At 41.7% G+C, this 23,392-nt stretch overlaps 1 long non-coding RNA gene across 6 annotated transcripts; it reads left to right on the top strand.

The window, feature by feature from the left end:
• Window positions 1–15,810: 15,810 nt before the first annotated feature.
• LOC130911494 (uncharacterized) lies at window positions 15,811–22,287 on the top strand. 6 transcript variants are annotated; one of them, XR_009062207.1, is made up of 6 exons: window positions 15,811–16,034; window positions 17,492–17,608; window positions 17,737–17,889; window positions 18,099–18,127; window positions 21,391–21,706; window positions 21,817–22,287. It is a non-coding gene; the product is annotated as an uncharacterized LOC130911494 (long non-coding RNA). The 6 variants fall into 6 exon arrangements; XR_009062209.1 differs by having other exon boundaries at window positions 15,812–17,608; window positions 21,391–21,465; window positions 21,549–21,706; XR_009062208.1 differs by having other exon boundaries at window positions 15,814–16,034; window positions 17,529–17,608.
• The last annotated feature ends 1,105 nt before the right edge of the window (window positions 22,288–23,392 follow it).

Raw genomic sequence — 23,392 nt, 5'->3', positions numbered from 1 at the left:
ACGCGCCTGTGCGCTTTTTGCCCAATCTGCACAGGGTCACAAAAAATATTGATAAAAAAAAAAAAAAAAAAGACCTACATGGTCAAGGCGTCCACGTCCAAAGGACTTTCTGGCAGGTCTTTTGAAAACTTTGTAAATTTTAAGGAGGCGGTCAATGACCTTGTAAAATAAAACATATTGAGATGTACTTCATGTCTCAGCTACTTCTTTTTACACACACAAATAACCATATTGCTCGGCATAGCATATAGTCCTGTATATTGTGCACTTTCCCAATGAGTGCTCACAGAAAATTAAAAACCTAGTCCTTATTTCTCAACACGTCAATATCTGCAAAACACTTGCTTATCATTAAACTTATTTAAGACTCAATACAGGCTGCTTAACTTTTACTGTGTACTATATCTCCTTTATTTAAATACAAGAAAAAAAAAACTGGAATTTGAGTGTAATAACAAATACATTTAAGGCATACAGAAATTGGGAAAAGTCCAAATGCCCATAATTGAAAGTGGGGAAAAAATAGGCCAAGACAACACAACAGCTAAAACAGTAATGAAGAAATCTATAATGCTGCGCTTCGGACCACGACGCCACTTGAAGGAAACAACGTCGAACTTTGGTCCCGCCCTCCCGCAGCCTCTGAACAGATGCTCAACCACCCTGCAGAATGGAAAGATGCCAAGGCCACCCAGAGTTAACTTGTTACCTGTTGGGCAGAATGACATCGTGAATGAAAATTTAAAACCTAGTAACTTACTTCTAATGGAATACTAGTTTCTTAACACTTGTATATCTGATTAACACTTGCATATTGCAGTTTGCTATTGGCCTAGTTCAGGAGTCGGCTATCATTTTATTTATTTTAACATCAACACTACCTCCTTCGTACACTTAAATTTATTTTTAGGTAGTACTAGTGTATATTATTTATTTATGTACTATTGACATTAATTTATTGTGTGATGCACTAGTAGGGTGTTGCTATTTTTAATGTCATTGTACTATTTGAATGACAGAGCCTATTCTATTCTAACATTCAAACAGCCGTATTCAACCGCCTGCAACTACCACAGAAAAGACAACACACAAATGGACCTAAAATATGAATGAATGAGCTCATCTGTGTATACGTATTTTATATATTCTGCGGGGGAAAATTCACCTAACAAAGGCATTTAGGATTCTTTTACATTGGCCAAAAACACACCTCCTTAAAATAAATTTAAAAAGCTTTGAAATGTTATAAATATTCTTAATTCCAGAATAAATATGGTTCAAAACATTATTTGAAAGCAGATTTTTCTTGATTTAGGTAAAAAATGACCAACGTTTAGATGTATGTGCTTAATAAGAACAAATGGCAATATTTACTGAAGTAAGTAAGTGGGATAATCTCACATTCATCTGTTAGTCTTTAACGCGCAAAACAAGATGGAGAAAATGATTTGACTAGACTATGTGGGCCTAAAGTGCAGTAAGTAACTGGAATTAGTGCTCATTGTTTAAATACACTTTCAACTCATTCATAAACTGTTTTACAAAAAACTCATAGCTGCCACCCTGGAGGGGATGTTCAATCCGAGTGGGTTCGGTCACAGATTGCAGACCGGAAGAACTGGCCAATCAGAGCAGGGTTGGGGTACCACCCCACACTCTGGACTGATGACCAATCAGAGAGAGCGTCTTTAACAGTAGGGCAGAATGCTACAAATCAGTCAACTTTTTGCAATTTGAAGACAGAGGCCGCATCGCTCCTGACCTTTGACCCTTGACCCTAATGTTTGACCCAGGGCGTCAACGTTGCATGCAGGTGTCGCCAGAGTTCGATTGCACTTCACGTGGGAGGAGGCCCCAAAAGACTGTAAGGTGGTTGTAAAGTGTATTGTGTTAGGGCTCCTTGATTGCAGGCTGGGAGACCAGACGGGCGAAGACGCCGACAGCTGCAAGCCATCGAAATCAGCCGCCTTTATAAGCCAGCTCGTCGTTGCCGCTCGTCGCCAGACCAAACTTTCAGTAATCCCGTCAGTGAAGTCCAGCATTCAGGTATTTACCACATTAATTCTTACCCGGCTAATCAGACCTCTTGTTCCGTCCCAGGATTCCCCGTGCCTGCTCCCTGAATTGTACCGACGCCTGATTGAGCTCCTGTCAACACCTGCCAGCTACACGCCAAGTGCACGTGCGGTGCTGCGACTTGTGCTCAAATAAACTTTTGAAAATCACCACAGCCACCCTTGTCTGCTTTGGGGTCCACTTCCCAGCGCACCCTAACAGCTTGGTCTGGCCATCACGGACCCCGCGGACATGGATCCGAGTTATGCTTCCCCGTCACCCCCCGCCGTTGATCGACACGCTCAAGCCCTCGAATATCTTTACCAAAAGGTAGGAGAAATTTCTGAGGCACTACAGTCTCTCCAGGCGCAGTTCACGCCGCTTCCCCTGCATCCGACGTCACCACCCCGCCGAGACTTCATCTCCCCAACGCCTCGCGAGCCGCACGTGCCACCCCCTGCCCCCTACGATGGCGACTTGGGCTCTTGTCGTGCCTTTTTAGTGCAGTGCGGTCTCGTGTTCGATCAACAGCCACAAACATACGGCAGCGAGCGGGCCAAGATCGCTTACCTGATCGGGTGCCTTCGCGGTCCAGCTTTAGCCTGGGCCACAGCTGAGTGGGACAAGGGCTCGGCGGCGTGCGCCTCATATGACTGCTTCACAGCCGAGATGCGCAAAGTTTTCGACCACCCGGTCCGTGGTAAGGAAGCCGCCAAACGCCTAATGTCCATCCGTCAGGGGGGGCGCAGCGTCGCAGAGTTCTCCGTGGAGTTCCGCACGCTTGCAGCTGAGAGCCAATTCAACGACGCCGCGCTTCAAGAGGTCTTCACCGGCGCACTCAGCGAATCGCTCAAGGACGAGTTGGCTTCCAGGGACGAGCCAGGGAATCTCGATCAGCTCATCGATCGTTCGATTCGAATCGACAATCGACTTCGCGAAAGACGACGTCAACGCAGCGAGCCGCCGCCTTTCAAGTTTCACTGTCCCGCTGCCCAGAGTATGGCCCTACTTCCGGGTATTCCCCACACATCGTCGCCTCTACACTGCCCTCTGCTGAGAGCCCCGAGCCCATGCAGCTAGGGAGAGCCAGGCTCACTGAGGAGGAACGCACACGTAGGCTCGCTGCCCAGCTATGCATCTACTGTGGCCAAGCAGGGCATTTCCTCCGCCATTGTCCGGTGCGTCCGGGAAACGGGCAGGCTCACCAGTAGGTGAGGAAATACTGGTGAGTCATGCGTTTAACAATTCCTCAGCTCGGCTCCAGCTCCCCGCCACACTTACTTGGAAAGACCAGTCCTGCAGAGTGAAGGCTTTTGTTGATTGTGGTGCTGATCAAAGTTTTATTGATCGCAGGTTGGTGAAACAGCTGGGCGTCGGAACGCGCTCGTTACCTGTCCCGTTAAAGACCATCGCACTCAATGGACAGGTGCTGTTTAGTGTGGGGGAGCAAACCGACCCTGTCCACCTTCTGCTATCGGGTAACCACCAAGAGGTACTCAGTCTATTAGTAATCGATTGCCCTCACACGCCGCTGGTTCTTGGCCTACCCTGGCTCAAGACTCACAGCCCAGCGGAGGATTGGACCCATCCCAAGCTCACTGCATGGAGTGCCTTTTGCCATAAAAATTGTTTAAAATCTGCCCTAGCTCCGGCCTATCCTGTCCAGAACCCAGACCAGCTAGACCTCTCATCAGTCCCTGAGTGCTACCATGACCTGAGCCTAGTCTTCAGTAAAGACCGAGCAGTGGCCCTGCCCCCCCACCGCCCTTATGACTGTGCCATAGACCTACTTCCTGGCGCCGCCCTGCCAAAGGAGCGCATTTATAAGATCTCGGAAGCTGAGAGGGAGGTGCTGCAGTCCTATATCAGAGTCCTTGGCCACAGGTATAATTCGTCCGTCCTCATCCCCGGTCGGCGCCGGCCTCTTCTTTGTGGGGAAAAAGGATGGCACATTGAGGCCCATCATTGATTTCCGTGGCCTCAACAAAATCACCATTAAGAACACGTACCCACTCCCCCTGATGGACTCGGCGTTCACACCCCTCCATGGCGCGCGTATATTCACCAAGCTCGACCTACGCAGCGCTTATCATCTGGTCCGTGTCAGAGAGGGAGATGAGTGGAAGACCGCGTTTAACACTCCCCTGGGCCATTTTGAGTATCTCGTCATGCCTTTTGGACTCACTAATGCCCCGGCGGTTTTCCAGAACCTGGTCAATGACGTGCTGAGAGACATGATCAACAGGTTTGTTTTTGTTTATCTTGATGACATCCTGATTTTCTCTCCTAACCTCACAGAGCACGAGCAGCACGTACGCCAGGTGCTCCAAAGACTCCTGGAAAACCGTCTGTTTGTGAAGGCAGAAAAGTGCGAGTTCCACGTCCCAGAGACCAAATTCCTGGGCTACGTCATTGCCAAGGGTGAACTCCGCATGGACCCTGGTAAGCTAACCGCAGTGGTAGAGTGGCCACGGCCCACCGATCGGAAACAACTCCAACGTTTCCTCGGGTTCGCAAACTTTTATCGGGGGTTCATCAGGAATTACAGCAGGGTCGCAGCACCGCTAACGGCCCTCACATCGACCGTTTCACCGTTTCGCTGGTCTGACTCTGCTGACGCTGCCTTCAGGTACCTTAAGCAACGCTTTACTTCAGCCCCCGTGCTGGCACATCCTGACCTTGCCTTACAGTTCATTGTGGAGGTGGATGCCTCTGAAATGGGCGTGGGAGCAGTCTTGTCCCAACGACAGACTGGCGATGGCAAGGTGCACCCCAGTGCATTTTTCTCCCGCAGACTAACCCCCGCCGAGCAAAACTATAGCATTGGGGACCGCGAGTTGTTGGCTGTTAAACTTGCCCTGGAGGAGTGGCGGCACCTGCTGGAGGGAGCTCGCCAGCCTTTCATCGTTTTGACTGATCACAAAAACCTGGAGTACCTCAAGGCTGCCCGGAGGATCTATGTTTTTGGAACGTTTTAATTTCTCTCTCTCCTATATCCCAGGGGCACGTAATATCAAGCCAGATGCCCTATCCCGCCAGTTCCTGCCTAGTGAGACCAGGGTGGACCCGGCCCCCATTCTCCCTTCCACCTGTTTTCTTGCTGCAGTGGAATGGGAGGTGGAGTCCAAGGTTAAGGAAGCCCTTGGGGAGCACCCGGACCCCCGGCAGGGGTCTCAGGCTAATTTGTTTGTTCCCGCATCAGTCCGGCAACAGGTGCTGGAGTGGGCCAAGTCGTCTCGCCTGTTCTGCCACCCGGGTATCCGCAGGACCCTCGCTGTGTTGCGCCAATGGTTCTGGTGGGCCACAATGCCTGAGGACACACGGGCTTTTGTCACTGCTTGCCACGTTTGCGCCCGCAACAAGACCTCGACCAAACCCAGCTCTGGCCTGCTTCGCCCTCTTCCCATCCCTAGCCGCCCGTGGTCCCATATCGCCCTGGACTTTGTCTCCGGTCTCCCCCCTTCCCGAGGTAACACCGTAATACTCACTGTGGTTGACAGATTTTCCAAGGGGGCCCATTTCATCCCGCTTCGCAAACTCCCATCGGCGAAGGAGACCGGAGAACTGCTGGTCCAGCATGTCTTCCGCCTGCATGGCATCCCGTCTGATATTGTGTCTGATAGGGGTCCCCAATTCACCTCGCAGGTGTGGAGGGCTTTCTGCGCAGCTCTGGACGTTGGTGTGAGTCTCTCCTCAGGTTACCATCCTCAAACCAACGGCCAGTGTGAACGCACAAACCAACAGCTGGAAGCAGCACTCTGCTGTGTCGCACAGTCCTGTCCCAATTCCTGGAGCGACCACCTCTCCTGGGTCGAATATGCCCATAATACCCTGCCGAACGCCTCCTCAGGCATGTCCCCCTTCCTGTGCTCACTGGGCTAACAGCCCCCCTTGTTCCCATCCCAAGAGCAGGACATAGCGGTTCCCTCGGTGCAAAGGCACATCAACCGGTGCACCAAGGTTTGGAGGAGAGCACGCGCTGCGCTAATCCGCTCGTCCGAAAGTTCCCAGGCCCAGTCCAACCGTCGCCGTACACCAGCCCCTGTCTACTCTGTGGGGCAGAAGGTATGGCTCTCCTCAAAACACTTGCCACTAAGAGTTAATTCCAGGAAACTGGCCCCACGTTTTGTCGGCCCCTTTGAAGTAGAGAAGGTAGTGAATCCCTGCTCAGTCCGCCTCAAGCTCCCCAGGTCTCTGCGTGTCCATCCCACCTTCCATGTTTCCCAGGTAAAGCCGGTCTCGTCATGCCCGTTGTCCCCTCCGGTGCAGACTCCCCCTCCTCCATTGTTAATTGACGGGCACCCAGCCTTCAAAGTGAGACGTCTCTTGGACGTCCGCCGTCGTGGCCGTGGGGTACAGTACCTCGTCGACTGGGAGGGCTATGGGCCTGAGGAGCGAAGTTGGATCCCAGCCAGGCAGGTGTTGTGCAGGTCCCTGATACGCGACTTCCATCGCGCCCATCCCGATCGCGTGCCTCGGGCGCCTTGTGTCGCCCGTGGGGGGGGGGGGGGGGGGGGGGGGGGACTGTTAGGGCTCCTTGATTGCAGGCTGGAGACCAGACGGGCGAAGACGCCGACAGCTGCAAGCCATCGAAATCAGCCGCCTTTATAAGCCAGCTCGTCGTTGCCGCTCGTCGCCAGACCAAACTTTCAGTAATCCCGTCAGTGAAGTCCAGCATTCAGGTATTTACCACATTAATTCTTACCCGGCTAATCAGACCTCTTGTTCCGTCCCAGGATTCCCCGTGCCTGCTCCCTGAATTGTACCGACGCCTGATTGAGCTCCTGTCAACACCTGCCAGCTACACGCCAAGTGCACGTGCGGTGCTGCGACTTGTGCTCAAATAAACTTTTGAAAATCACCACAGCCACCCTTGTCTGCTTTGGGGTCCACTTCCCAGCGCACCCTAACATATTGAGTGTAATAGTGAAAGACACATATCAGCTCTGCACCCTGGTCCACCGGCTGAAGCTACACACCAGACTACAACCAACAAAGACGACAGCGGGGAGCAAAGTGAAAGCTCATCATCCTCAGTCAACTCCATGTGTACGAAGATTTGTGGAAGCGAAAATGGCTCACGTTCATGTTCCAAGATCTGCTTAGTGAAGCTGGTCAACGAGAGAAAGCTGTTAAAGTGTATGCTGTGTTGGACGAACAGAGCAACAAGTCTCTTGCTAAGACTGAATTCTTTGAAATTTTCAGTGTAAACTCTCAGATGATGCCATACACACTGAAAACATGCTCAGGTATACAAGAGACAGCAGGTCGACGAGCATCGAATTTCATACTGGAGGCTATGGATGGGAAATCACAACTTCCTTTGCCCACTTTAATCGAGTGTGAGATGGTACCAGACGACAGGACTGAAATTCCATCTCCAAATATTGCACTCCACCACGCTCACTTACAGCCAATTGCCAACAAACTGTATCCTGTCGATCACGACGCTCCCATTCTTCTGCTTTTAGGAAGAGACATCTTAAGAGTGCACAAAGTAAGAGAACAGATCAACGGACCAAATAATGCTCCTTATGCACAACGGCTGGACCTGGGGTGGGTCATCGTTGGAGATGTGTGCCTAGGAACAGTCCACAAGCCTTCGGATGTAAATGTATACAAGGCAAATATACTATCAAACGGACGCACATCTCTTCTTCATCAGTGTCCAAATACTATCAACGTCAAAGAAGACTACAGCGGTATGCAGAAACATCGTGGTTTAACATCACAAGCAAGCAAGGAGAACGAGCATGCTTAACCGAGCACCGATACTCTTGGATGTTCAGTGTTTGATAGAACTCCAGATGACCATAAACCAGCTCCATCAATAGATGACAACGCATTTGACTCTCATGGAGTCAGAGGTCTACCAAAATAATGAAAATAGACAAGTGACACAACCTGGAGTCGGCGCCAAAGATCGTGTGCAACGTCTACGCGGCAAGCTCTGAGGACCGCTACGTCTGTGTGACAGCGCGAACGCCCCTGGAGATGGGCAAAGACGACAGGCTAAAGACTGTCACCACCCGCCACAACACCGACAACCACCAGTGGCAGGACGTGGACTCGCTGCCTCTGATCTACATCTACGACAAATTCCAGATGGCAGTAGCTGCCACCAACCTGGAACGCATGGCTTCCTACTGCCCCAAGAGCTACGCCGAGCAGGACGAGGCGGCCCGTCAGAAAACCGGGTCCATGGATCTGCATTATATATATATATATTTTTCTTTCATCATTATTCATTCTTTTTTTTTTTCTTTTTTGCATATTTATTGTCTGCTTTTTTTTTTTTTCTTCTTTCTTTCTTTAGGAAGAATGAAGCCTCTCGAGTAACCTCTGAGAATTTGAAATTTTCTTTGGTTGTATAACATATACTGTACAGTAGATATATATACAGTATATTATATATTTAAAATATATTTTAATAAAACTATTTTTTTTTCTATCCAAACGGAGGAGGCACATTATAAATATGGCGCAAAACACTCAGATGACTTGAAGTTCTGCTCCGAGACCCCCAATTTGGCCAAATTTCAAAATTGACCTATATGCATGTGTGATACATCATTGGAAAGCTTAAAATCTCAATTTTCTGGGGGAAGAAAAAATTTGAACAGGTGGCCATTTTAAAAAAAAAAAAAATTTTTTTTTTTTTTTAAACAGCGGAAGCCTATCTGGAGGTGAGAGAACGCGACAGCAGAATTACAGACGCCATGACTTTAACGAGATCTTATCGTGTACTTTCATTTATCGATCCGAAAACTCCATGTAGCATGTATCACCAAGTGTCAAGACAGAGCTGTGAATGGCCACAGCTGTTTTTTTGGCGGATTTTATGGGTAAAACATGGTAATATAACAAGAATCGCCACGCAGAAATCACGGACATCAAGGAGTAGTCGAGATTTTCTTTTTCATATATTTACCCTTGTAAACGTCCCCCCCCCCCCTAATTTTCTTTGTTTGGATCGATTATGAATCATCTAACATAACGGGGAAAATGCGACAGTAACAAACAAATACAGTTAAGCGATAGTTATGAGGTAGATATCTGTGACTTATTTACAGACGCCAATTGTTTTCATTGTGACGTAATGTAATTAAAAGTTTAAAATATGTCATGTTTAAAAATGATTCAAAATTAAAATAAATATATTCAATAATAATATTAAGATAATAAAAAATTAAAAATATTTTTTTTAAGTCGTTTTTCTTAAACGAAATATTAGACACAGTTTAATGATTCTAAACTCAAAATGGCAGACATTTTGGATAATAAATATAATTACTTTCTTTTTATGGCTTGGCAGAAACAAAAACGGTTGCGCGACGTCTGTAAACGGGGGTTTCCAGGGTAAAACGGACCAACTAAAAATAGTTCGGGGGCTTAATGCACCATGAATCTGCTATGGCAGCATATAGACATATTGTTCTATCAAACACATCGGTTCTTTTGGCTCAAAATGCTACAGTTTATTTTAAAGAAGGGTGCAAGAGCAGAAACTGCTTTTTCAGTCTTGTCTGTGTTTTCCGCCATATATTAACGTTATATAGGCATCTTTGAGTGAACATCGAGTAAAATTCAAGTGACTCAAGGCCGGGCCAAGTGTTCTCTTTTTGGGGGAATCAATATATGGTCTCCCTACTGTTAGCATCATATCAAAACAAATGAATGTGTCAACAGTGAATGTAGTGGTTTGAAGGGAGATGGCGTGCAAATGTTCACTGAAGTTGGTTTATAGTTAAAATGATGTTGTTTAATGTTTAATAAACTAACACATTAAGAGGTCAGTGAATGTTGACTATATTTCTGTAGTCTACGTTATTTACCAGATACTAAATGTGTGTACATGTATGCACACCTGCACATGAGCCCCACAAAATAATTTGTTTTCATCTTCCTGTGCTCTCTAACCAGAGCCGCTGTAGTGATCAGCACGTCTGAGCCAAATCGTCACAAGTAGAATGTTCTACACTTTTTTTGTTATTATCATTTCGACAATATTTTATTGTTTGTGATGTTAAATTTATATTATCTTGCACATATCTAATGTGGTATAATAATCATAATAACGTTGATATTAAATAAAGAGTCATTTTCATTGGTGAATGACTTTTTGTCATGTGTGGATACATGGTTAAATAAAAAAGGGTTCGATTGATAAATAACATGTTGTTTCATCATTTAAAAAACAAATCATTAAAAAAACAGATTTGGATTTAACATTTTAATTTCGTAGGGTGCGTAATTTTTGAGCCATAGGACAACGGGAGATGAACAACGTTACGATCGCACCTGAAATAAAACGTTGGTTGCGCTTTTGATATTTGACCACGAGATGGAAACAACGTACTTTATAACAATGTCTGAATTGCGTCGTGCTCGCAGTTTTTGGTTTTGTTCATGTATTTTAACTAGATTGCTGGTTTCTTTTCTAAATACAACCCAAACACGGGACTAAGCGTATTGTTTATTCCCCCTGTGAGTGCCGTTGGGCAGAAAGTAAAGTTAAAATAATAATAATAAAATGTAATGCTTTGTCACCAAAGCTGAAGTTGATAAAAAACTAAGAACATCATGTTTTAGCCTACACTCAAAGTTGTCTATCATAGTGTATCATATGGGATTTTTCATTATGTACAATTCGGTTCAAAAGTCTGGGGTCAAAGCGACCCCAAACTTTTGAACGGTAGTGTATGTATAACAAAACTACATACTGTGGTATTGAAAGTTCCCAAATGGCTTTAAAACAGAAAAAAAAAACTTTATTTATATTACATATACATTCATATATGCTGTTTTTTTTTTTTTTTTTTTTTTTTAACTGTTTTGTTGGGGGTAAGCAATTGAGCAGATAATTGGAACAACAGTTATTAGGATGGGCAGGGCTGCAGGCAAGCAGATAGATGGGCAGGCAGGCCAAAAGACAGGCAGGCAGATAGATACATTCCTATTCTGAGTGCCCTGCTGCCACTTTAAAGGGTACCACGAATAGAAAGACATGTAGTTCTTAAACGATAAATTCTAGTACGAGTTATAATCATTTGATCTTAAAACCCCTCTTAATGTTTTCGTTTTAATACAAGTTGCAAAATTTTAAATCAAAAAAGTAACTAGTAGCTCGCCATTGTTGTTGATGTCGCAGGGCGGCGATGTCACATGAGTACACTGCTGTACTTCCACAGTGTCACTCTTTAACTATGTTAGGTAGTGATTTAAATACACCACAAGGTGTCAATGGCGAGTATTAAATTATCAAGCCAATGACTACATTTGTCCCTCGACGGACGCCGTAGTTTCCTTTTTCGTGCGGGTCCATTTGTGCCTTACGTTCATTTGTACGTTGTCTTCACAACATACAAGACTCCTGACATAGTTTGTATATTGTGACTAAATATTGCCATCCAGTGTATTTGTTGAGCTAAACGAGTTGCTAAAATGTTTAAATACAGTTTCACCAAAGTCTTATGCGTATTTTGCATAATTCAGTGACGTGCGGTCAGGGGAGGCTCTGCCTCACCTGTCATCATGACAAAAAAGTAATTATAGCATTGATTTTTTATTCATATTTGTCCATTGCTCTTTATGTATGACTCATTTCAAACATTTTTATAGTCAAAATCGCTGAATTTGCCTATTTCCTGTTCAAATAAAGAAATGAAACGAGAGGTGCGGCAGCAACGAGTAAAGCCTCACCTCTGATTGCGCAATCCATAACAAACCGGGTTGATACATGGAATTGGAGCGTGCTGGTTGCCGTACATCTGCATGTCGCCATTATAATGTTTCCACATACGTTTATTTGACCTGATTTTCCACAGTCTGGCTAATGTCTTTATCCCTTAAAGTTTAATGTTTGTTAGCGACATATTTAGTTTTGCTGATGGGAAATAAAACCGCAGTGAAAAGGCACAGGCTGCGTCAGATAGTACTCTGCCGCACTGCAAAGGGGCGTACGTGAAACTAGACTTTCCGTTAAAAGTGGACGCGGTTAACACAACACCGGAGCTAAAAGGTTTGCTTCAAACTACGGGACAGAAGATAACTCGCGCTTTTCAAACGGACTGGTACACCGGAAAAGACTGGCTATGTGGCTGTCCTTCGAAAAATCGCCTTTGCTGCTTTCCCTGCCTTTTCTTCTCAACTTGTGCCAATGTCTGGACTAACACGAGATATTGTGACATTAAAAAACTACCACGAAGCCTCAGCAAACATGAGAGCTCGACCACTCACATTCAAAGCCTGATTGCTTTAAAAACTTTTGGAAGCTCAAGGATCGATTTGGCTTTGAAGAACAGCGGAAGCTCAACGGTAGCATCCTCAAGGCTAAGGTAAAAGAAAACCGAAAGAGTTTGAAAGACCTCATTAATGCAACCTGCATCCTAGCTAAACAGGAGTTAACATTTCGTGGTGAAAGCGTGTAAGCTCTTCTAAACGTGGCATATATGTAGAACGATTACATGGTTTTGCTGAGAAAGATGAAAGGTTAGCTAGACATTTGGACACGTCCACTGTGTTTTCTGGCATGTCAAACAGAACACAGAACGATCTAATTGAAGCAATCCTCTCCATTGAGGCGGAGAGATTTTTTTTTAAAGTAAAGGAAAATAAGGAGGACTTTTACAAAAAGGGCGTAGGTTTGCATAGGGACGGTAGGTACATAACACTACCAACTTTTCAGGATGCTAAAATTGTCCCCACAAACTTTTAATTAGCCTTACCTTTTTTGCATGATATAATGTTCAGTTATATAGAGAATTTAGATCTTTCAATAGTTCCATATGTTGTAAGGATAGAATTGACCCTACCATTATTAAGTGAATCATTTTCATTATGTTTATGTTTGCTAATAAAAACCAGACATTTATTCAGGAAGTTTTCAAAATGTTTCTTTAGTATTTTTTGAAAACAAAGGTTTGAATCGAACAGTGTATCATCTGAACCAATGCACGTAAAAGTTATTATCAGAAGATAAGGATTTATTTTGCATTGATCATTTTGCCTATTAATTAATTAGGTTCATATACATGAGAAATGTGGCCCTTTGCCCCCTTCATCCAATCTGTTTGGTCTAATTGATGTCCCGTCCCCAGCAAAAAGTGTACCTACATGCAAGTTATGCTGTTATATCGTCCCTACGAATGTTGAGACCAAACCTATGCCCTTCCAAAGTAACGCCGGTTTTTGTGGTGAAGGACAGGCGCAAGACCACAAACAGTTTTCATTTCAATCTTATAAAAAAAAATAATAATAATAATAATAAAAAAAAGAGCTTAGACCAAGAAAAATACAATAGAATATTTAAAAACTCAATTTTGGCCTTAAATAAAATATTCTTTGTATATTCTTTTTGGACAAGCGTTCAGGAGGCATCCAAACCAGATGGCCGAACCCCCTCAGCTGGCTCCTCACAATGCGGAGGAGTAGCGGCTCGATCCTCCATCCCGGATGATCACTTTTTCACAATTATCCAAGAATGAACTCTTTACACTCTGCGTAGTAAAATCGGGGACGCGGCGTCCCCTTGATATGTGTTGGCCATAACGTCTGTTGTACCATAAAGAAAATAAATAATTTTTGGGCAGTACATAGACGAATAGTAGCTCTTTCATTCAATACCAGATGTCCTGACAGATCCAGATACCTGTTGCATTGTACCCAAATGAGTTTTCCGCAGAGCCAGGCGGTTTACCAAAAATTGACCGTTACCAAAATTCTTCACGATGACCGACGTAATTTTGACCATGTCGGTAAATTTGGTCATTTAATAAAACAAGTGAATATAGTCTTTTCATCCCGCTTTGACGCTGTGTTGTTCGGCTACGTTCGTTCCCCTTTAAGAAAGCAGTCAGTGTGTTTACATGTGAAGTCACGTGGTTATCAGGAAATCAAGCAAACAGCAGCCCAGTAGGCTAACGCTAGCGGCTAATGCTACAAGCAAACGTGATGGAGTCGGGCTTAAGGGAGCTTAGCCAAACTTTCACCCGACATTAAGTAGACTCTTGGCGGCCTCCAGGCAGGCTTTCACCCGCTTTCCTCACGATTTCATGAGAGGGTGCTTCTATTGCTTTCTACTGGCTGACGCTAGCGGCTAACGCTACAAATGAACGTGATGGAGTCTGATAGCGGCTCTAACCTTGTCAAAACGGCTGAACTTAATGAGTGGATTGGGCACCGACTGCATCTAGCAATTAGTATGTCGCGTTATTTTGTATCTGTGTGTGTGTGTGTGATTTCTTTGACAGCTTTTATGATGGTAAAGCATTCACCATAAATTATAATCCAACAGTGGGGCTTATAATATCACCATTTAATGGCCACCGCTATTTTTCTGTATGTGCTTGCTTTATTCTCTGTCATTACGGCCATCATAAAATCTTAAACGCTTCATTGGCATAAGAGCAATATAGCTTTAGTGTGTGTGTCTCTGTGGTGGGGGTGCATATGTGCGTGCATGTATTTAAAAAAATGCTCTGAAAAAAAGAAGAAAAAAAAAACAAAAAACAGAAACATTGAAGTAAAAAGCAAAAAGTAATAATGTCACATCAGCCATGAACAATAAGTTGTCTGTTTGAAGTGTACTGTTCAAGTCGTATGTCATTTGTGTTACAATGACATGTTTGCACAGTCGTCGTATTGATTTGTATAATGTTGTTCAAGTCATACTAGCTGTTATAAATGTTCACACTTGAATTCTTACTGTTTACAAGACATTTTCATATACTTAATGTTTAGACTGCATGTACAATTGTTAAACATGTTAAATTGAAAGCTGGTAAATAAAAAAGAGAAACAGTACAGAAAAGCAGTTTCTTTTCAGGTCAGTCACGTCAGCCTCTCGCCATAGTACACGCACACACACACCCACGCATCCCCCACCCCACACACACACAATTTAGTTTTTGTGTCTCAGTTTTTGTGTTTGTTTTTGTGTCTGTCTGTTTGTCAGTTTTTGTGTTTGTTTGTCTATCTGTCAGTTTGTATATTTGTTCGTGCCATGTGAGAGAATATTGTCAAAAGCTGGAGAGGTCATTAGCAAAAAGAGGAACCGGCTGAAACCAAATGCTGCTGAGATGATTCTGTTTTTAAATAAAAATGTGTGAAACACCCAAATCCCCATCCCAGTGTCACTAGCATTCTATACACCTACCATCAAGAGTTCCCTATTGCACAAGCATTTGCGTATTTCATTTAAAAGTAACACAACAGCTTTTTTTTGTTTGTTTGTTTTCATTATTATTATTATTATTTATTTTTTTTTTTTTATTAATCTGGGGGAAGAATAAAGAATACATTTCAGGCTAGTGGTCAAACCCACTACTGCTCGCACATCAGACATAGTATATAACCACCATACCACCCACAGGTTTCATTGTTCAGATGACACTTGGTCATTTGGTTAGATGACAATTCAATATATTTTTGTCCAGAAGATGTCACCACACTGAATTGTGTCAAATGCCTCGTAGCACGGAACCATCTCAACACATTTGCTTCAGCGGTACAGAAAGCAGCGGTGAAGCAGTGTCGTCTGTCGTGACTCACCACACTGATTCGTGGCAAATGCTTCATAACACTGAATGAACCATTTCGACACGTTGCTTGATATATATTTACTGCTTCAGAAAGCTAAGGTTTCTCCATCACTAGTACGACCCTAATTTCCAAATGTTCCACGTGACGTTGAGACGTGTTTGATGCACGAATTCTTCTTTGTTTGTATGTTTGTTTTCTTTTGATGCACGAGTTCTTTAGAGCGTCATCCTCCAGCCTTTGTGTCGTTGGACGTGCGTGCGTGCGTGCGTGACGTAGTCAAGCTTGTGTGTCTGTCACAGAGCGAAAGAGGCTTGCGTCGTATTAAATTCTCCTCTGAAGTTTATCTGGCTGATCTTCTATCTGGACCTGAGAGATGAAGAAGGCACAATCGCTCCTTTTCCAAGCGTTGACCGTGCTTGGCATTTGGGCTTCGCTTGGTGAGTTCACGTTTTTATTTGACTTCAAGGTTCACTGCAAACGTTGTTGGGACTGGATTTGTTTCTTCAGATCATTAGGGGATCAATATAAAAGGGCATTTTATTGGCCCCACCTCGGGGAAATGTATACTTGTCAGATTACTAGACATATTAAGCAAACTGTCAGTCTCATTTGAAACAATGGAAACAATACATAATACATCCGCGGTTTTGAGACACTTTCTGATCCGACTGTGAACTTTTGAAAAAAGGGTGTAGTAAAGCCTATTTAAAACTAACGACTGACTTTAAGCATTGATATACCACTCATTTAACTCACTGACCGCCACTGACTGAAAACCTGAAACATTCACTTCGGTTTGCCTTGGAAGGCTGCAAATGGATTGGACGTCTAGCACCGTCATTGGCACAGAAACGTGAGAATCCATAGCCAGTCCTCCCAGTTAAGAATAAGCGCACTTCTGTTGTTGTCAGTAGTAAGCTAAACGAACCAAAATTATACATTAATACAAATGTATATATATAACTATTTTAAAACTATTAAAATTATTATGAATTAAAAAAAAATAACACTAAATATTACTATTAAATTGTATAATAATAATTTTAATTTAATAATAATAAATTTAATAAATTCATAATAATTTATTTTTTAATTTAATTTTATAGTATTATATAATACTATATTATTAGTAGTAGTAGTATTACTAAATATAATAACACTAAATATATAATACTAAGTATTGACTAATGGCAGTTAAATACTCTTGTAGTTTAGTTTTGGTTAGTTTTAGTTTTATACTAAAGGGTCATAGTATTTACCTATGATATAAATAAATATCTACTTTTTTTAATTCCATTATAATCTTAATGATTTTTTAATCAATAAATTATCAATAAACCCAATAGATTTGTATTAATGTATAATTGTATTTTTTCATATATAAATAAAATTAACATTAAAAAATAAAAAATAAATACATATATGTTACAGTTCTACATGGACTGAGGTTTTCAATGCAACGCTTCACATTCCAGGTGTTTTGTTTCACATTGCGAGATGGATAATTTTGTATGTGGTGCTTGTGTGTGTGTTTTGTCATAATGTATCAAACGTAGGAAGAGAATGTCCAAAAGACATGTGCTTCAACACAACAGAAAACTTAGCTCCAAAACCATTGTCTGTGATCTCAATTGATCTGGATCATGAATACATATAGGTTGAGGTGCTGGAGGGGGAGGGATAATTGAACTTTTAATGACCGAAGGGAAAACAAACAACAACAAAAAACCTGCAGTTGAACACAATCTTGATGACTTTTACAATTGTTGTTACAATATGATTAACACCCCCCACCAACACAAACCTATATAAAGACAAACCGAACACTTTAAAATGCAACTTTTTTTCACCTCGACCTATAACCTTACTCACCTTGTCTTCACTGATGCAAAAGCATCTATTGCACTTTCATATGACAGTTGTTTTGGAAGGGCACTTCTTTCCTGGACTTGGTGGGCTTGGACTTGGTGCTGATGTGGATAAGTTCGCTGTAAAATGACACATTTCAAAGGTAAAGCGTTGGTCAACAACATGTCACTTGTATTCTGCTTGCCTTTAGCCAAAGCATCGAAAGCGTTACTCTTTGCACATCCTAAGTGTGTGTGGGTGTGTGCGTGCGTGTGTGTGTGTGTGTTTCAGACAACCCTATGCTGAGAGCTACAAACTCTTTTGTGAACAAGTGATCCGTCAAAGGATTATCGTTGACAAAGAAGTGCTCAGAATGGACAAGCCAAGAAGGTTGTTCGTGAACATCGTGAAGAACCATGAGGATCTTGATGCTTCAGACTACAGGTAATTTATAAATATTCATACTAAAAAGTTTTTTTTTTTTTTTTTTATTTAGTCTCTGAAAAAAAGCCTTGAGAGAACGTTTCATTTTGTTCTCTTTGGTGTATTTGTGTGAATGAGAAATATAAGCGCAAGAGTGAATGTATTATGTGGGTGTGTGTGATGTGAATATGTGTGTCTTGTGCTCATCTTTCCCTTTAACTTTGTTTCAGGCGGGATATGCTGAAAAGAAGATTGAAGTGTGATTTCCCCCAATTAGTTTTTTATGGGGAGAGATTTGTCTCAAAAATATTCTCACAAATGCTTTCGCGATTCACACATATCTTTTGTAGATGCACAAATATATCAGAGATTTTCACATGTATTTTCGAGATCCACAAATATATCCATGAGTTTCACATGTGTTTTTGTAATTCACAAGTATATCCTCGAAATTCACATGTGTTTTTTTTATGTAGTGCGTGCACTCATCATGAATTATTGTTTGTAAGCATTCGAATTGTATATGGGAATCAGCGGCCGAGTGCATTTATTTTTGAGACAAACATAACAAGAAACGGTCAAATTTTCTCACACAAGCGCATTCGCGATTCACACTTGTGTTTTTCGAATTCACAAATACATCCGCGATTCTCACAAATACATTAGTGATTTTCACACGTGTTTTTCAGATCCACAAATACGTCCGCGTTTTCCTCGTGTGTTTTTTAAATCCACAAATACTTCCGCAAATGTCGCATGTTTTTTTTAATGATGTGCGCGCAATTATCATGACTTGACATTTTTTAAGCATTCAGTTTTGCTTGTGAATTGCTGGAGCTGTGTTTTTTTTGTTTTTGTTTTTTTTTTTAAACAGCGAACACGCGCATTTCTTTTTGAGACAAACGTCACTCGATGTTTCACCAAGATTTTCTCACACACAGTAAACCAAGAATTTTCACGTGTCTCAAATAACCTCCGCCTCAGTCCGATAGGCGGCAGTATTGAGCGCATAGAAAGGTCAAAAGTGCCCATCAACACAGATGGCAAATGGTGTTCTACTTATGTAGCGCTTTTCCACCTTTCAAGGCGCTCAAAGCGCTTTACACTACATCGCCATCTACATACAGGTGACGCAGCACCAGGAGCAATGTGGGGTTCAGTATCTTGCTCAAGGATACTTAGGCGAGTTCATCAGGGCAGAGAATTGCACAACCTCTGGGTTGGGGGACAACTACTCTACCGCAGAGCCACGCCATCCCCATCCCCAGATCACATACGGACACCTAGCGGGTGACATTACACCGGGCAACAGATAAACAGGTGTCTTGGGTCCGTTGGAAAACCTACCCTATTCCATTTTTTGTTTTTATGTGTGTTAATAAAAAAAAAAAAAAAAAAAAAGAGAAATGAATCATCTCCCGTTTCCCAATTAAAAACTGCTAATTCAATAACGGAAACGAGACTTAATCCATTTTACCAATTAATGGTTTTGAGCTGAAGTCGAAAAACAAAATATGTCCAATATTTGTTTTTATTAACAAAAAAAAAAAAACAACAGCACAAATATGCCAGGGGGTTATAAACATTTCAAACATTGCACATCAGGAAAATAACAAAACAAAACAAAAACAAAAAAACAATGAATAATGCTGTGAGCAATTATTCACAAAGAGATTCAAGTTTTTCCACAAATATTGTTATTTTCCGCTTTTAGATTATTTGATTTTTTAAACAGATTTATGTAGCACACAGTCTCGTTATGAAAGTGAGAAAAAGAAGGTAACAGCTTGCTAAATTTACATTTGTGTAGGTAGAATTTCGACAAAATGACAAGATTAATAATAGAAACAATCTCTTTCTTGAGATTCTTATAGAAACAAAAACAAAAAAGACATTTTCCCATTTGAGTTTGAAGTCCACATGTGTAGGCTCCTGATTCTGAACTTGCAAAGTTCTTTCCAAAATTTATTGGAAAAAGAGCAGGTCCAAAAAAGGTGCTGAACTGTCTCTGTATCAATGTCCCACTTTAATTTTTTTCATGTAGTGGTTTGCAGGATAGTACTTATCTATAGATAATTTTGAAAGCGACTTCTTTGACCTTACTTGTCAACCGAAACATATTGGGGATAGTCCATACTTAGGCGTGGACCAAATGATATCTCCAAAAAGACTTAACATATGCTTTGGATCTAATCTCGTTCTGAAATAGAGATCGAGTATATCTATTCAAATTTTTGTTATGTAGTAAACATAATTTCCCCACACTTGAATTTAGTATATTTGGAGGAGATAAAGTTTGAAATGGCATGTTTACATTTCTGCACAGCATAATGAATCCTGAAGGAATCGCATCATCAACACTAGCATATTGCTTAGGTCTAACTGGTAACTGAAAATAATCCCAAAACTCCGCGTAAAACATAGGTGCCATTAAAAAGTTGTGACACAAAAAGTGTCTTCTGCCTCTAATTGTCCAAAAATAAAGATTTTTTTTTGCAAAGAATTCAATGAGCCATGACCCGGAAGACGAGGCCTTATTGAAGAAAAACATCGTTTTCCGGTTCAAGGCTCATTGTAAAAGCGAACTCGGAGGAAAACAAATATTGGTCGTATTTTGTTTTTCGACTTCAGTTCAATAAATTGACATTGTAAAAACGGATTAAGGTTCGTTTTTCGTTTTTTATTTTCCAAAATTAGAAGGAAAAACAAACGGCCTCAAGGTACACGGACAGTCTTGATAGTTCTTGAAGTTTGGGAATCATACTTTTATAGTCTATGCGCTCAAAACTGCCACCTATCAGATGAAGGCGGAGGTTATTTGAGACACGTGAAAATTCTCGGCTTACTGTGTGTGAGAAAATCTTGGTGAAACATCGAGTGACGTTTGTCTCAAAAAGAAATGCGCGTGTTTGCTGTTAAAGAACACAGCTCCAGCAATTCACAAGCAAAATTGAATACTTAAAAAATGTCAAGTCATGATAATTGCACGCACATCATTAAAAAACATGCGAAACTTGCGGAAGTATTTGTGGATTTGAAAAACACTTGTGGAAAACGCGGACGTATTTGTGGATCTGAAAAACGCGTGTGAAAATCACTCATGTATTTGTGAGAATCGCGGATGTATTTGTGAATTTGAAAAACACGTGTGAATCGCCAATGCACTTGTTCTTGTTATGTTTGTCTCAAAAATAAATGCACGCGGCCGCTGATTCACAAATACAATTCGAATGTTTGCAAACAATAATTCATGATGAGTGCACGCACAACATTAAAAAACACATGTGAATTTCGAGGATATATTAGTGGATTACAAAAACACATGTGAAACTCATGGATATATTTGTGGATCTCGAAAATACATGTGAAAATCTTGGATATATTTGTGCATCGACAAAAGATATGTGTAAATCGCGAAAGTATTTGTGAGAATATTTTTGAGACAAATCTCTCCCCATAGTTTTTCACACCCCTTTCCAGCGCAACATGTCTGAAATGTTTTTTTTGTTTTTTTTGTTGGAGACTTTATCATCAACAGACAAACTTTTAGACAGGATACCTCAGTCATCAGGTACATCAGCTACCGACTCTACTGAGGTAAGACAAGAAAGTGACACTGAACAAATGGCTAGCACACCATCTGGTTGGAAATCCACAGAACAAAGAAGGACACTTTACAGTGCAGGGCTGCTATTGAGGACCATTCTAAGCGAATCACCCTCACTGAAATGCCCATGGCCTCCCACAGCAGAAGATTTAAATGTATGTGAAGCGAAAGCTGTTGTGCCTGTTGAACAGTACAATCGATTGGTGCAACAGAAGAACCAACACTAGCCGGGTATGTTGATATTCCTGATGATGTGAATCTAAAAGTTCTCTCTCTATGTCAAGACATTGTGTATCTGGAATGTCCATTCCTCCAACAAGTGATGCTCTCTTCCAACACAGCAAAAGGGCAAACTACGAGGCAGCAGTAATGCGACATTGTCTGACTGGTATGATGTGTGCCCCTTCACCAATTGGCAATGGATGGGACATTGAGGATGGTGAATTAACAGTAAAATGGATGACTAGAAATCCTGCCCCAGATAGTGTGCTACAGGTAATCCACTGTGGTTGCAAGATAAGCAAGTGTGAGACTGAAAGATGTTCATGCTTGTCTGCAAAAATGTCCTGTACAGATTTATGCCACTGCCAGGACTGTGAAAATATTTCAAAGGAAATGGGATGATGACACTGATGATACTGATATTGATGAGTAATCACCCACCATCTCTCCTATGTTTAGTTTCATTATCAAAATGTTACTCTCCATTTTAACACCTTTAAAACAACAACAAAAAAAGGCTCTTTTCCCTTTTCCAAAAAAATAGACCTTTGTTCAATTTGACTGCCAAAAAAGATGGATGTTCCAATGAAGTGCTATTGTTTTATTGAGAGTGCACATTTCATATATGTGTGTGTATATATATATATATATATATATATATATATGTGTGTGTGTATATATATATATGTGTGTGTGTATATATATATATGTGTGTGTATATATATATATATGTGTGTGTATATATATATATATGTGTGTGTGTGTATATATATATATGTGTGTGTGTGTATATATATATATGTGTGTATATATATATATATGTGTGTATATATATATATGTGTGTGTATATATATATATATATGTGTATATATATGTGTATATATATATATATATATATATATGTATATATATATATATGTATATATATATATACACACTGATACACGGCCCATGGGAAAACCCATGGACAGTGTATCAAATACTTGTTCTCCCCACTCTATACATATATATTCCTAGATTTTGACAAAATTGGTGCAGGGAAACGTTGGGTGAACTTTTAACCCAAAGTTCAGAAGGGTATTATCTTATCAAAAAATGCATTGAACAAGTAGTGCCCAGACAGTGGAACGAAACCCATTTTCTAGGCACTTTTTCAGGGTCCACCCCAAGGCCTAATTCTATTTAACACAAGACTTATTTTTCATCCCATACAATTTATTTAGCAATTGGGGGAAATTACTTAGATACATACTGTAAAAATATTGGAGTAGAGAGATAAAAACAATGATGACATTTTGCTGCTGTCTGTTGCATTTTCCGCGTTCTGAATCTTCCCCATTGGGCTGATTTCTAAATCAGCTGAAATCGTTACTCTGCCGACGTCATCACCTAGATGGAGGCACTAGAGCAGGGTTCTCCAACCCAGTCCTCAAGGCACACTGTGGGTCCTGGTTTTTGTTCCAGCCGATCCAGCAGAGGCAGTTGAGCCAATGAGGCTTCTGCTAAAACAAGCCACACCTGACTGCAATCAAGTGATTGCACTTGTAAAACACCAGATTGGGGAAAAAGTGTTGTCATCTTGTTTGGTAGGAATGAAATCCTGCACCCACAGTGTGCCTTTGTGGAATAGGTTGGGGACCCCTGCACTAGAGTGCTACAATGATAGGCGGGGCTAAACGGCAGATTAAAAGAAA

The sequence above is a fragment of the Corythoichthys intestinalis genome, unplaced genomic scaffold, assembly GCF_030265065.1.
Source record: "Corythoichthys intestinalis isolate RoL2023-P3 unplaced genomic scaffold, ASM3026506v1 HiC_scaffold_52, whole genome shotgun sequence".
NCBI lineage: Eukaryota > Metazoa > Chordata > Actinopteri > Syngnathiformes > Syngnathidae > Corythoichthys > Corythoichthys intestinalis.
Note: the sequence above shows the minus strand (reverse complement) of the source record. Positions and strands in the feature narration are given on the sequence as shown.